The sequence below is a fragment of the Lepidochelys kempii genome, chromosome 7 (assembly GCF_965140265.1).
Source record: "Lepidochelys kempii isolate rLepKem1 chromosome 7, rLepKem1.hap2, whole genome shotgun sequence".
In the NCBI taxonomy this organism is placed as follows: Eukaryota; Metazoa; Chordata; order Testudines; family Cheloniidae; genus Lepidochelys; species Lepidochelys kempii.
Genome location: NC_133262.1, coordinates 42859094 through 42872383, shown reverse-complemented (window position 1 = coordinate 42872383; position 13290 = coordinate 42859094). Strand labels below are relative to the sequence as shown.

At 44.0% G+C, this 13290-nt stretch overlaps 1 protein-coding gene across 5 annotated transcripts in view; it reads right to left on the bottom strand.

Moving 5' to 3' along the window:
* Positions 1 to 13290, bottom strand: part of SFMBT1 (Scm like with four mbt domains 1) — a 137703-nt gene that overhangs the window by 65532 nt on the left and 58881 nt on the right. The window contains exon 2 of one of the 5 annotated variants that reach the window (XM_073352399.1): positions 4125 to 4210. The exons of 3 other annotated variants lie outside the window; for them this stretch is intronic. The gene's annotated coding sequence lies outside the window, so the exon portion shown is untranslated. Of the gene's footprint in view, positions 1 to 4124; positions 4211 to 13290 lie in introns of those variants that run through there. One more of the 5 variants, XM_073352400.1, reaches the window with a different exon arrangement.

The following is a 13290-nucleotide window of genomic DNA, read 5'->3' as shown; positions in this document are numbered from 1 at the left end:
AGAAGAACAGACAACAGAAGCTGGAACTGTTTGCTTGGTTTTTTTTTTTTTTTGTTATAAAAACTGAGAACACTTACTAGTTGAAATGTTTATTCAAACATTTAAATCTTTGTCCTTTGCACTGGTAACTGTAAGCCAAAAAAAAAAAAAGTGTACCAGACCTAGTTCTGCTTACAGCAGAAGTTTGCTCCTTAGTTCCTGTCAAGGTTCCTTCCCACTCTGAACTCTAGGGTACAGATGTGGGGACCTGCATGAAAGGCCTCCTAAGCTTATTCTTACCAGCTTAGGTTAAAACTTCCCCAAGATAAAAACTTTGCCTTGTCCTTGAACAGTATGCTGCCACTACCAAGCGATTTAAACAAAGAACAGGGAAAGAGACCACTTGGTGATGTCTTCCCCCAAAATATCCCCCCAAGCCCTTACACCCACTTTCCTGGGGAGGCTTGAGAATAAACAAGTTGAGTACAGACCAGCTTGGGCTTCTTAGGACCCTAAGAACCCAATCAGATTCTTAAAAAAACAGAACTTTATTAGAAGAACAAAACAAAGACAAAAGAAACACTCTGTAAGGTTAGAATGGAAGATAATCTCACAGGCAGGCGATTCAAAACATAGAGAATCCCTCTAGGCAAAGTCTTAAGTTACAAAAAGACACAAAAACAGGAATACACATTCCCTCCAGCACAGCAAATTTTACAAGCCAAAAAACAAAAGGAAATCTAACACATTTTCTAGCTAGCTTACTTACAAACTTTACAGGAGTTGGAAGGCTTGTATCCCTGATCTGTTCCCAGCAAAGGTATCACATAGACAGACAAAATCCTTTGTCCCCCCGCTCCAGATTTGAAAGAATCTTGTCCCCTCATTAGCCATTTTGGGTCAGGTGCCAGCGGGGTTACCTTAGCTTCTTAACCCTTTACAGGTGAATGGATTTTGCCTCTGGCCAGTAGGGATTTTATAGCACTGTATACAGAAAGGTGGTTACCCTTCCCTTTATATTTATGACATTTCTGTTCCGTATTCCCCCTCTATAGAGGGATGACTCTCTTCGCTCCCCAGAAGTACCACAGCCTCATAAACTAGTCACTGGTGAAACCACACCTCAACCTTGTAGCTCAGAAATCTTGGAAGTCACCCATTAAAATAAAAGCTTGAGGACCAGAAATTAAAGAAATATGGTACCAGGAAAGCTGGACATTCACTCAGAGTCACACTAAGAAAAGGAGTACTTGTGGCACCTTAGAGATTAACCAATTTATTTGAGCATAAGCTTTCGTGAGCTACAGCTCACTTCATCAGATGCATACTGTGGAAAGTATAGAAGATGTTTTTATACACACAGCCCATGAAAAAATGGGTGTTTATCACTACAAAAGGTTCTCTCTCCCCCCATCCCACTCTCCTGCTGGTAATAGCTTATCTAAAGTGATCACTCTCCTTACAATATGTATGATAATCACACTGTTACTTATTTTCTGCTTGTTAAATCCATGCCTTTACAAGAAGAACAAGGGCAGACTGAAGAGATAAAGGAATACACTTTATCATATTAAGCAGAATTCCAGCCCCTGCAAAAAGTAGTAATCCTGAAATCCACAGAAACCAGGAGACAGTATTTGAGATGCAGGGTAGTCATTCAAAAGTGTTTCTGAACCACCACATTTTTCTATGACCCACATCCTGATCTGCTTACTCCACAGATACGCTATGCAGATCTCCTTTGCCCCTCCCCCATTAAAATAAATCTTTATTGCAAACTCAAAGCAAACACCATTCAACAGTGAATGGAAGAAGCATTAAGCTTGTTTGCATAGAGTATTTCAAGGTGATGAATCAGTTTGGGTCTATATCGGACTCTCACGATATGGAGTATTACACTGAGCTCATGCACTGCTATGAGAAATCAAACCTATAGGCACCAATGCAACAGAGCAAATAGAAAAGTTCACATAGAATTATCAGAGCATTTTTGCCATTGAAAAATAGGGAAGCAGGAATCTAGGTGGTCTCCCACAAAGTAGTATAGTGGGCGTTATAATGAACTGTAAATGACTTATTTTATTCAAGTTCATCCCCTTCTCTGAAAAGTCAGATATGGAAATAGTATCCCTATAGTCTCTCTCTCTCTGAAAACCCTTCATATAAAGGTTAGATGTCTGAAGTGTCTTTCACCAGCGTTAAACTGGTAGTTCAAATATTCAGTTCCTCCTACAGTCTCAGAAGAGGTATACTATGTCCACCTCTGTACAGGGAACTAAATCCAGATCTGCTAGCATATCATCAAATATAAAGAAAAGGAGGACTTGTGTTTATCTCTAAGGTGCCAAATTTATTTGAGCATAAGCTTTCATGAGCTACAGCTCACTTCATCGGATGCATTCAATGGAAAATACAGTGGGGAGATTTATATACATAGAAAACATGAAACAATGGGTCTTACCAGACACACTGTAACGAGAGTGATCACTTAAAGTGAGCAATTACCAGCAGGAGAGCAGGGGGGCGGGAACCTTTTGTAGTGATGATCAAGGTGGGCCATTTCCAGCAGTTGACAAGAACATCTGAGGCACAGTGCGGCCGGAGGGGGCGGGGGGGGGGAAATAGTTTTACTTTGTGTAATGACCCATCCACTCCTAGTCTTTATTCAAGCCTAAACTTAATTGTATCCAGTTTGCAAATTAATTCCAATTTAGCAGACTCTCGTTGGAGTCTGTTTTTGAAGTTTTTTTTGTTGAAGAATTGCAACTTTTAGGTCTGTAATCGAGTGACCAAAACAGACTGAAGTGTTCTCCGCCTGGTTTTTGAATGTTATAATTCTTGATGTCTGATTTGTGTCCATTTATTCTTTTATGTAGAGACTGTCCAGTTTGACCAATGTACATGGCAGAGGGGCATTGCTGGCATTATGCAAGGCACTGAATTTAGCCATATGGAGTGGAAATCTATCAACTTCATGAACCAAGAATTATAACATTCAAAAACCAGTCGGAGAACACTTCAATCTCTTTGGTCACTTGATTACAGACCTAAAAGTTGCAATTCTTCAACAAAAAAAACTTCAAAAACAGACTCCAATGAGAGACTGCTGAATTGGAATTAATTTGCAAACTGGATACAATTAACTTAAATAAATAAAGACTGGGAGTGGATGGGTCATTACACAAAGTAAAACGATTTCCCCATGTTTATTCCCCCCCCCCGCACTGTTCCTCAGATGGTCTTGTCAACTGCTGGAAATAGCCCACCTTGATTCTCACTACAAAAGGTTTTTTCCCCGCCCACACTCTCCTGCTGGTAATAGCTCACCTTATTTGATCACTCTCTTTACAGTGTGTATGGTAACACCCACTGTTTCATGTTCTCTGTGTATATAAATCTCCCCACTGTATTTTCCACTGAATGCATCTGACGAAGTGAGCTGTAGCTCACGAAAGCTTATGCTCAAATAAATTGGTTAGTCTCTAATGTGCCACAAGTACTCCTTTTCTTTTTGCGGATACAGACTAACACAGCTGCTACTCTGAAATCAGATATAAAGATGGCAAGAGCGTAGACCACAGAGTTCGTATTCAGCATATATTGCCATGGGCCATGTCCATATCGCTAAAAAATACATCATACAGAAAATACCTCTCTCACTACTTGCAGGTCCAACTCAAACCAAGTGACCCTGAGGCTTATGGCAAGTAACCAGCTCAACTTTTAAGTAATCTTTTGACAATCCTCCTGTACTAGCACCACTGCATTCTACCATGCACAACAGAGATGGCCTGTTTTATTATGAGAAGAGAAACACTGTGGGCCTTGGTGAGAAGGTTGGCACATAACATAAAAATGATTTGTATACAGCAAAGTACTGAGCACAACACATTTGTTATCAATAAACAAACAGATCCAAGCTGGTTGCAAATGCAGTTGAATGGGGCCTTTAACCCAAGGGATCAATGGATACACAGGTATAAAACCGGCCTGGTCTACAGAAGGAGGAATGGGTGAGACTGCCTAAAGAGAAAAAGCCTCCTTCCAGATTGATTGAGGGCCTCTGCTATCCCTGTCACTCCTGAGATGGGATCTAAAAAGGACCAGAGAATAGCGACTGACATGCAGTGATCCTCTCCACTCACCTGGGAAGACTCCTTTGTTTAAACATTTCCATTGTACAAGTGATTCCTCTGCCTCCTCCAAACTTCTTTAAATTTTTAGAAAATGGCTAAAGAGACATCAGAAAGGGTTAGCCTTGGAAATATATAAAGTAAGTAGTAATTCAAGAATTCCAACACCCTTATGAACTGACATTTGCTTTACAAGGAATTGGTCTGGTATTCTGGGACAGAAATTCCTGAAAGGAGGGATAATTGTATGAAAATGACAAGGAGCACCTGCACACAAGAATGTTGTCTCTGATAAACACAAACCTTTCACCAATACACTTCTGGGGAAATTCACAGAAGCAGGGAAGAAAAAAAAAAAATCAGTGATCTTGTTTGATGAATAGGACTGGCCATAATAATTCGCAACAATTAAAGCCTACACAATAGAACACAATTCCTTTCATCCAGAAGGATTCCAGAGTCCCTCATAAACTATGCTTGTAAAACCAACACTGAAATGCAGCCACTTCTGGTCCGAAGAATAGTCAGCCAGCACACAGCATGCTGCACAGCTACAGATCAGGCACTCATACTACGATATTGAGTATGTTATAAAAATGGAGGTTAAGACAAAAGATAAGATGGCACCATGCAAATACCCCCCGTTTATGGCAAGTCATGTGGGATCACTAGTGAACACACTAACCCCGCCCTCCCCCAAACTATATGGAATTCAATATTTACCTATAGTTTAGTTAAATAATAAATTGAACCAGCTAACTATTTATATATATTTCAATATTAAGTTCTTGGGGTAAGGAATTTGTCCTTATGCCAGGAGGGATATTGCACTCTGCTGATATTATACAAACAAAAATAATCTCAGAAGGATAAAGTTCTCTGGCCACATATAATTTGTGTGTACTATAAGTGTTTCCAGTAAAAATGAAATTTTTAACAGGACAGTTGCCATGCATGAAAATACAAAGCCTTTTAGACATAAGGACAAAAACACGTCCATTTTATCTAAAACTAAGGTTTCCTGACCCCCAAAACAGGCCAGACCCACAGCATTCTAAAACTACAACTACACGGAAGCTAAAGAGGAGCAAGAGGCTCAGGCAGAGAGTTAAATTAATGATGGGGGAGCCAGGGGCCAATCCACTCCTGGCTCCCCATCTGGAGTTAGAGGAGAAACCCAGCCCTGCATTCCTAGGCATGCACTCCCTCATCTTACTGGGCTGCCCATCTAGCTGCTGCTCGGAACAATCTTCCCACCCAGTGAGAGGGAGGGGAGAAGGATGGCGAGGGCAGTATTAAAGCCAGGATTAGAATAAAGGAGTTCCTTGCTCTCAGCCTTGTGCACACTAGACCATGCTTCCTCTTCTATTACTTCAGTTACTGACTGACTGAAATTTGAGAACCAATGAATACACAAACAGGGTATCCAAAAAGCCTTCTCATCTATTTCCTACTTGTTTCCCCAAGCAGAAATTATATTCTTCAGAAAAATACATTCAAGGGAAATGCATGCCAAATAACTGATGTTTAAAAAATTTTAAAATTTAAATAATAAAATTACTTGTGTCCCGCCATCTGGGAACAGCAATTCTCTAATCTTTTTGGTAGATGAGTGACAAGTGATTGCCTGGTTGGTACAATAGCCAGAGTTAGAAGGCTTTTTAAAGCAATCTAACCCCTGCTCTCTCCAGCTAGCTACTACAGCAGAAAGGGCTTCAAAGTGCACTTTTGTGGGATTGTTTGGCAGACATATAGAAACCATAAAGAGCAGATTTAATCAGTTCTACATTCAATGAAGTCTTATTACCTACATTACAGCATGATTCCAAGCAACTGCCTAAAGGATAATACATTAATGCTTCTTTTAAAAAAAAAGTAAGAGAATCTGCTTTTAGGTCAAAGTGCCAGCTTGATAGTCCTGAAAAATGAGGTCTTCTACGTGAAGAAAAGAATAGGCAAGTTTCTTCACAGCACCACATCAATGTGCATCATGTTGTGAAAAGGCCACCTGTAAGGGCAAAAAACTAACGCAGTCTCCCTCTCTTACTGAAACCTTTGTTTAATGAGATCCCCAAGTTAGTGTCAACTGTGGTGTCTGTGATATGGACTACTACCCAATTTAAACTGGATTAAGATCACTATCATAAACCACTGAAATTAGCATCAGAGTTAAGAAACTTTGGTTGCTGTCAGCACAAACTAGAAATGAGAGGCTCCAATTACACTGACAGCCACTATTTCCCCATGTTTATTCTTCCCCCCACCCGTTCTTGTCACCTGCTGGAAATGGCCCACCTTGATCAACACTACAAAAGGTTTTCCTCTTCTGATGGTAATAGCTCACCTTACCTGATCATTCTTGTTACAGTGTGTATGGTAACACCCACTGTTTCATGTTCTCTGTGTATATAAATCTCCCCACTGTATTTTCCACTGCATGCATCCGACGAAGTGAGCTGTAGCTCATGAAAGCTTCTGCTCAGATAAATTTGTTGGTCTCTAAGGTGCCACAAGTCCTCCTGTTCTACTAACAGCAACTTGATATGTAGAAGTGAAGGACATAGATAGTTCAAGTGCATGCTTGGAGTCAACCTAAAACTTGTCTAAATGGTAGCTGCAATCAATTTGGCTCTTTCCCCTGGAAGTGCAAAAGCAGAGAAGGTACAACTAAAAGGCAACTTGAGGCTAAGGTGTGAGCCGAGCCATGTCATAGAGCTTACAAGGCACCCACAGTTCATGGACGGGGCAAATGAATATAGCTTTAAGAGATTTAAAATGACAAAGACATGCCCATTTTACAACATGGAGAGAGAGCACTTCCATTGGCAACAAACTGTTAAATACATTCCTCCAACTCAAGTGTTGATTTTCTCTAACTACAACATACTCAAGCTGACACCATTATGAAGAAAAATACTAACCAATTCAGTACTTTTAACAAAAGAGGATAGGAAATTTTTTTTTTTTTTTTTTTTTTTAAATAAGACATAGTGGTTACATGCCTTCCATGAAATGAAAGAAGAAAAGCTTCTGTATTTTCAAAGAAGTACAGCATTAAATAGGGATTCACAGTAAGTGACACTTTCCCCAGGAACTGCTGCTATTGTTGCTAATAGCACCACAACATCTATTTATCCATAAATGCTCTAGAGCATAAAGATCATAGAAAGATCAACAGAAAATTCAGATGTTTTTTGAATGGTTATTGTGTTAGATTTGGAGACTAAATTCAGTGTGAATGATTTTAGTTCCACTTTAAATGCAAAGACCAGTGAGGTCTTAACTATGGAGTTGTGCTATATGCCTCCGTAATATGACTTGATTCATTCAAGTGTGTCCTCTTTGTCAATTCCCAGGTTCTAGCACAATATACAAAATACATTTAATAAAATATTGAAACAGGGCTTTTAAGTCATGTAAAGGAAACATGAATGTGCAATATCTACCTAATTCATCCCCTGAAATTAAATTACTCCATCCAGAAAATCCTAGGCAAATTGCTGCTTCTCCTGAAGGTCGCTAAATCCAAGCAGTGAAGTATCAAGGAGGAAAAACTTTAACGTGTAAATACATACTCCTGCTTATTTCCTTCCTGCTCTGCACTAAATACTATTTCAATCAAAATGCTAAGGTAACACATTTCACCCACTTCTCAGAACAGCTTTTAAACCACAAACTATTTACCTAAACCAGGCAACTCCCCAAAACACTTTGCACCTAAGTTGCTTAAGTGGAGGAGCAACTAGCACGTAGCCATGTAGACCACAGGACACACTCAGATGTGGTCAGTCATGGATATATTTGCAGTTATTGTACCAGGTCTGAGTTTAGTGTTTCATGTTTAAATGTGGCTACCTCTATAATGATAAACATTAAGGGTTCAGCCCAGGGATCTCAAAGTCAAATCACCACAAGGGCCACAGGAGGACTAGTACATTGGCCCGAGGGCCACATCACTGGCACCTTTTCATATAAAGATATAAAAGCCACCCTCTCTGCCCCTGGCCCCACCCCCACACCATCCCTTCCATGAGGCCCCGCCTCTTCCACACCCCCATTCCAACCCCGTCCCCACCCCAACTCTCCCCCTCCCGCCCCGATTCCAACCGCTTTTCCAAATCCCCACCCCTGCCCCATCTCTTCTCTGCCTTCTCCCCGGAGCCCGTGGCTCCCTGCTCCTCCCCCCTTCCTCCTGGAAAGCGCTAAGTGCCACCAAACAGCCTGGAGGTAGGCAGAGAAGCAGGGGGGAAAAGTGGGTGGCGGAAGGGGGGTGGCAGGTGAGCATGCTGGGGGGGGGGAAGAAGGGGGTCGGCGGATGAGGGGAGCTTGGCGGCCGCAGCAAATAACTCTGCAGGCTTTGTGTTTGAGACCCCTGGTTCAGCCTAACCTTCAGTCTTGACTTTCAAAAACAGGAACATAAAGTTTGGCTCCTAAAGCCTAAAAAAGGTGGCCACATTTTCAAGTGTGCTGAGCACTCAGCAGTTTCCACTGACTTCAGTGGGAGCTGTTACATGCTCAATACTTCTGAAGAACTGGATACTTTTCAGATTTCTAATATGGATTCAATAGTGCAACTTTAGGTCCCTATATTTTGAAAATTTGGGCATCAGTATTTGGGGGTGGGGTGGGGGGGAGAAGCTGGCCACATGCAAAGGCTGATTCATTTTTAACTCTCCCAATTGGGCCCCAATTGTGTCCTGCTGTTTATTCACACTAAAAAGTCACTCACTTGTAGCCTGTTACTGTGCAATTGACTGTTGCTAACAGGGAATTAGGTACATAATTAGAAGGGAGAAGAGTTCCTCACTAGTAATTGGGATGTTTGTCTAATGAGTCAGAAGGGGTCTTAGAAGTTTATTTTCAACCTTCTCACAGTTCTGTCCCCCCTGTAATTAAGGCAGGAGAGCCAGATTTAATAATTTTATTAAGATGATGTTGAAGTAAAAAGAAAACGGTACAGTGTTTAAGTATAGAAGTTTCTGGTTATCAGGGAATAAGGTATAGATTATCAAGGGGTCTGAAATTTGGTTTAGGAAAGGGTGGCATAAGGAATACTACACAGCAACAAAACAGCCCCTCAGCCTAAGCCCCGCCAGCCCAAGTCGGCTGGCACGGGTCAGCTGCGGGTGTCTAGTTGCTGCGTAGACATACCCTAAGGGACCATTCAAGATGAAGTGGCTCATTAATACCCCTGTAGGGACAGGATAAGTGCAATTAGTGGGTTACAGATGGATTTATGGCTTATTAAAACAAAATGTCCTTATTAAGATAATTATTTTAGTGTATAGCAAAGTTATGACGTTAAGCTCCCAGGCTTGTCTTTTGAAGGTGTTGTGCAGGTTTCCTTTGAGGATGAAGGACAGAGAAGTCAGATATGGAGTGATCACTTTGTGAAAAGTGTTCGCCCACAGTATGGGCATTACCCTGTTTCCTGGAGACACTGCAGTCTAAGGCCCTGTCTACACTGGCAAGTTTCTGTGCAGTAAAGCAGCTGTCGGCGCTGTAACTACCAAGATGTACACATGCCAAGCTACTTAGTGCGCAGAAACTGCACAGTTGCAGCGCTGTAAAAAACCCACCCCAAGAGGCGTACAGCTTTCTGTGCTGGGGCTACAGCACTGCAGTGCCAGTGTAGACACCCTAGTCAAGTACAGCACTGCGATTGGCCCCCGGGAGGTGTCCCACAAGGTCTCTTCTCGCCTGTCTGGTCATCGGTTTGACCTCTACTGCCCTGCCCTCAGGTAACCAACCATCGGCCTCACCCCCGTAAATTCCTTTAGGATTTTGAAAGTTCCCTTCCTGTTTGCTCAGTACTGTGTGCAGTGGTCTCAGAAAATCTTTCCAGGTGGCTATGCCTGCCCCATGCACCAGGAGATCCCCCACTTAGAGCAATGCCGAGCTGCTGGACCTCATCAACATTTGGGGAGAAGAGGCTGTCCAATCCCAGCTATGCACCAGCTGTAGGAATTATGATACCTACCTACAGATTTCACGATGCATGACAGAAAGGGACCATGACTGGGACACACTGCAGTGCAGGGTCAAAGTGAAGGAGCTACAGAACACGTATCAGAAGGCGCGGGAGGCAAACCACCGCTTCAGTGCTGTGCCCATGAACTGCCGGTTTTACAAAGAGCTGGATGTGATACTCGGCGGCGACCCCACCTCCACTGTGAAGACCACTGTGGATACTTTGGTGGCTCGCGTGCAAGCTGAAAGTGGACCGAGCCAGGAGGAGGAGGGGGACCCAGAGGCCGAGGATGACTCAGAGGCCAGAGATACATGCAGCCAGGAGCCCTTTTCTACTCCGGAGGAGGCTAGCCAGTCACAGCTGTCAGATCTTGGCCAAGCGCAAACAGGAGAGGAGGCACCTGGTAAGTAGATTTGATTTTGGGAATTGCTGAAGTGAGTTGTTGGGGACAGGAGGGTTGCAGAAAGCAGGCTTGTCTCCCACTGCCTAGTCTGAGCGGTGGTACAGGCTGTTGACTGACTCCCTCACTTCACAGGAATCTCCCTCAGATCTCCAGGAAACTCTTGTGGAGATCCTGGGCAATCCGCTGCCGCAGGTTCCTTGGCAGAGCTGCTGCACACAGGTGAGCCACACAGGGGCAGGGGCGGAAGCCGCAGTCTTGAAGAAGACCGTCCCTCAATTCCCTGCTCACCCTCAGCAGTGAGATATCTTCCATAATGATCACATCCTGTGGAAAGTGTGGGGACAGGAATGATTATCAGGCCCCCCCTACAGTGCTGGCTCTCCCCAAGAGCCACGTGCCCAGTGTACAGCAGGGTCCGGGAAGAGTGATTTACCCTGCCCCTACTCACCATTTTGGGTGTCTTGTGGCTCACGTGTGCTTGCCTAGGGTCAGCCAGTAGTGACAGGTGTGTGAGTACTGGCTGTTTTTTATAATCACTGAATCTGTGTTCTCAGTGTTGCAAACAATAGTGCTTTTGTAAAATTTTGTATTTAAACTTCAGAGATGACCTTGGGAGCCCAGCCTCCCTCTTTGTTACCGGTGGCTGAATGGCTGCGCAGAATTAGAAAGTGGCCAAGAAGAACTAAGGAGGACTTTCTGCATGATGTTATGATGCACTCCACTGTCGAGAAACAGGAATTGAAGGAGTGATGGGACTACGAGAAGAGGGACCGAAAGGAGAACGCGGCACGCCAGAACGACGCCACGGAGCGGCTCTTAAAGGTTATGGAATGCCAAGCAGACATGTTCCAGGAGATACTAGCTCTTCAAAATCGAGCAGCTCTGAGCCCGCCCTCCCCTGCAGCTGCTATCACAAAATTCTTTTCCACACTCCCCCCCCCCCCCCCACATACTCTTATCAACCTCTTGGCTGCAGTCTGTACCTACGGCATTCCATTCCTCCCCCTCTCAGAGTCCAGCACTGTGGACTCCCACTACCCACTGCACTTAACACCCATCCCTCTGCAGTTTGGCCCTGCTGAAGCACAGTACCCACTGCATTGTACTCCAAAGGAGAAGGCTGGATACAATCCCTGGACATACACAAATCTTTAGCCATCCCTGGACCCCTCCTCCTCCCGGGACCTTCCCTTCCCCCATCCCCCTCACTGCTGATGGTTTGTTTGTTTTGGTTTCACTGTCTCCTCCGGTTGTTGTTTTTTAATAAAGGAATTGTGTTGGTTTGAAAGCAACTTTTATTCCATTAATTGAAAGCAAAAAGAGCCCTGCAAAGCTACATACAATTATGTTAAACCACATATTGCATCGTCTGCACCAATCACCTCCTTGTATTACAAGCACTGCACTCCCGAGCACAGCAACAAATATTAGTGGCTTTCAGCTTCAAATTGCTGCCTCAAGGCATCCCTGATCTTCATGGCCCCTCGCTGCGCCCCTTTAATAGCCCTGGTCTCCGGCTGTTCAAACTCAGCCTCCAGGCACTGAGCCTCAGCGGTCCAGCCCTGAGTGAAGCTTTCCCCCTTCCCTTCACAAATATTATGGAGCGAAAAGCATGCAGCTAGAAGTATAGGAATATTGTCATCAGCCAGGTCCAACTTCCCATTAAGGCAGGGCCAGCGGGCTTTTAAACGGCCAAAAGCACACTCAACAGTCATTCTGCACTTGCTCAGCCTGTTGTTGAATTGCTCCTTGCTGCTGTCAAGTTGTCCTGTGTATGGCTTCATAAGCCACAGCATTAAGGGGTAGGCAGGGTTTCCCAGAAGCACGATGGGCTTTTGACTTCCCCTACGGTGATCTTCTGGTCTGGGGAAAAAGTCACTGCTTGCAGCTTCCTGAACAGGCCAGTGTTCCGAAAAATGTGTACGCCATGCACCTTTCAGGACCAGCCTGCGTTAACGTCTGTGAAATGCTCACGGTGATCCACAAGAGCCTGGAGAATCATAGAGAAATACCCCTTGAGATGAATGTACTCATGGGCTAGGTAGTCTGGTGCCAGAATTGGAATATGCATGCCATCTCTGTCGCCCCTCCGCAGTTAGGGAAGCCCATTTCATAGAATATCAAGGTTGGAAGGGACCTCAGAAGGTCATCTAGTCCAACCCCTGCTCAAAGTAGGGCCAATCCCCAACTAAATCATCCCAGCCAGGGCTTCGTCAAGTCTGACCTTAAAAAACTCTAAGGAAGGAGATTCCACCACCTCCTACGTAAACGCATTCCAGTGCTTCACCACCCTCCTAGTGAAAAAGTTCTTAATATCCAATCCAGACCTCCCCCACTGCAACTTCAGACCATTACTCCTTGTTCTGTCATCTGCTACCACTGAGAACAGTCTAGATCCATCCTCTTTGGAACCCCCTTTCAGATAGTTGAAAGCAGCTATCAAATCCCCCCTCATTTTTCTCTTCCGCAGACTAAACAATCCCAGTTCCCTCAGCCTCTCCTCATAAGTCATGTGCTCCAGCCCCCTAATCATTTTTGTTGCCCTCCGCTGGACGCTTTCCAATTTTTCCACATCCTTCTTGTAGTGTGCAGCCCAAAACTGGACACAGTACTCCAGATGAGGCCTCACCAACGCCGAATAGAGGAGAATGATCACATCCCTCGATCTCCTGGCAATGCCCCTATTATACAGCCCAAAATGCCGTTAGCCTTCTTGGCAACAAGGGCACACTATTGACTCATATCCAGTTTCTTGTCCCCTGTAACCCCTAGGTCCTTTTCTGCAGAACTGCTGCCTAGCCATT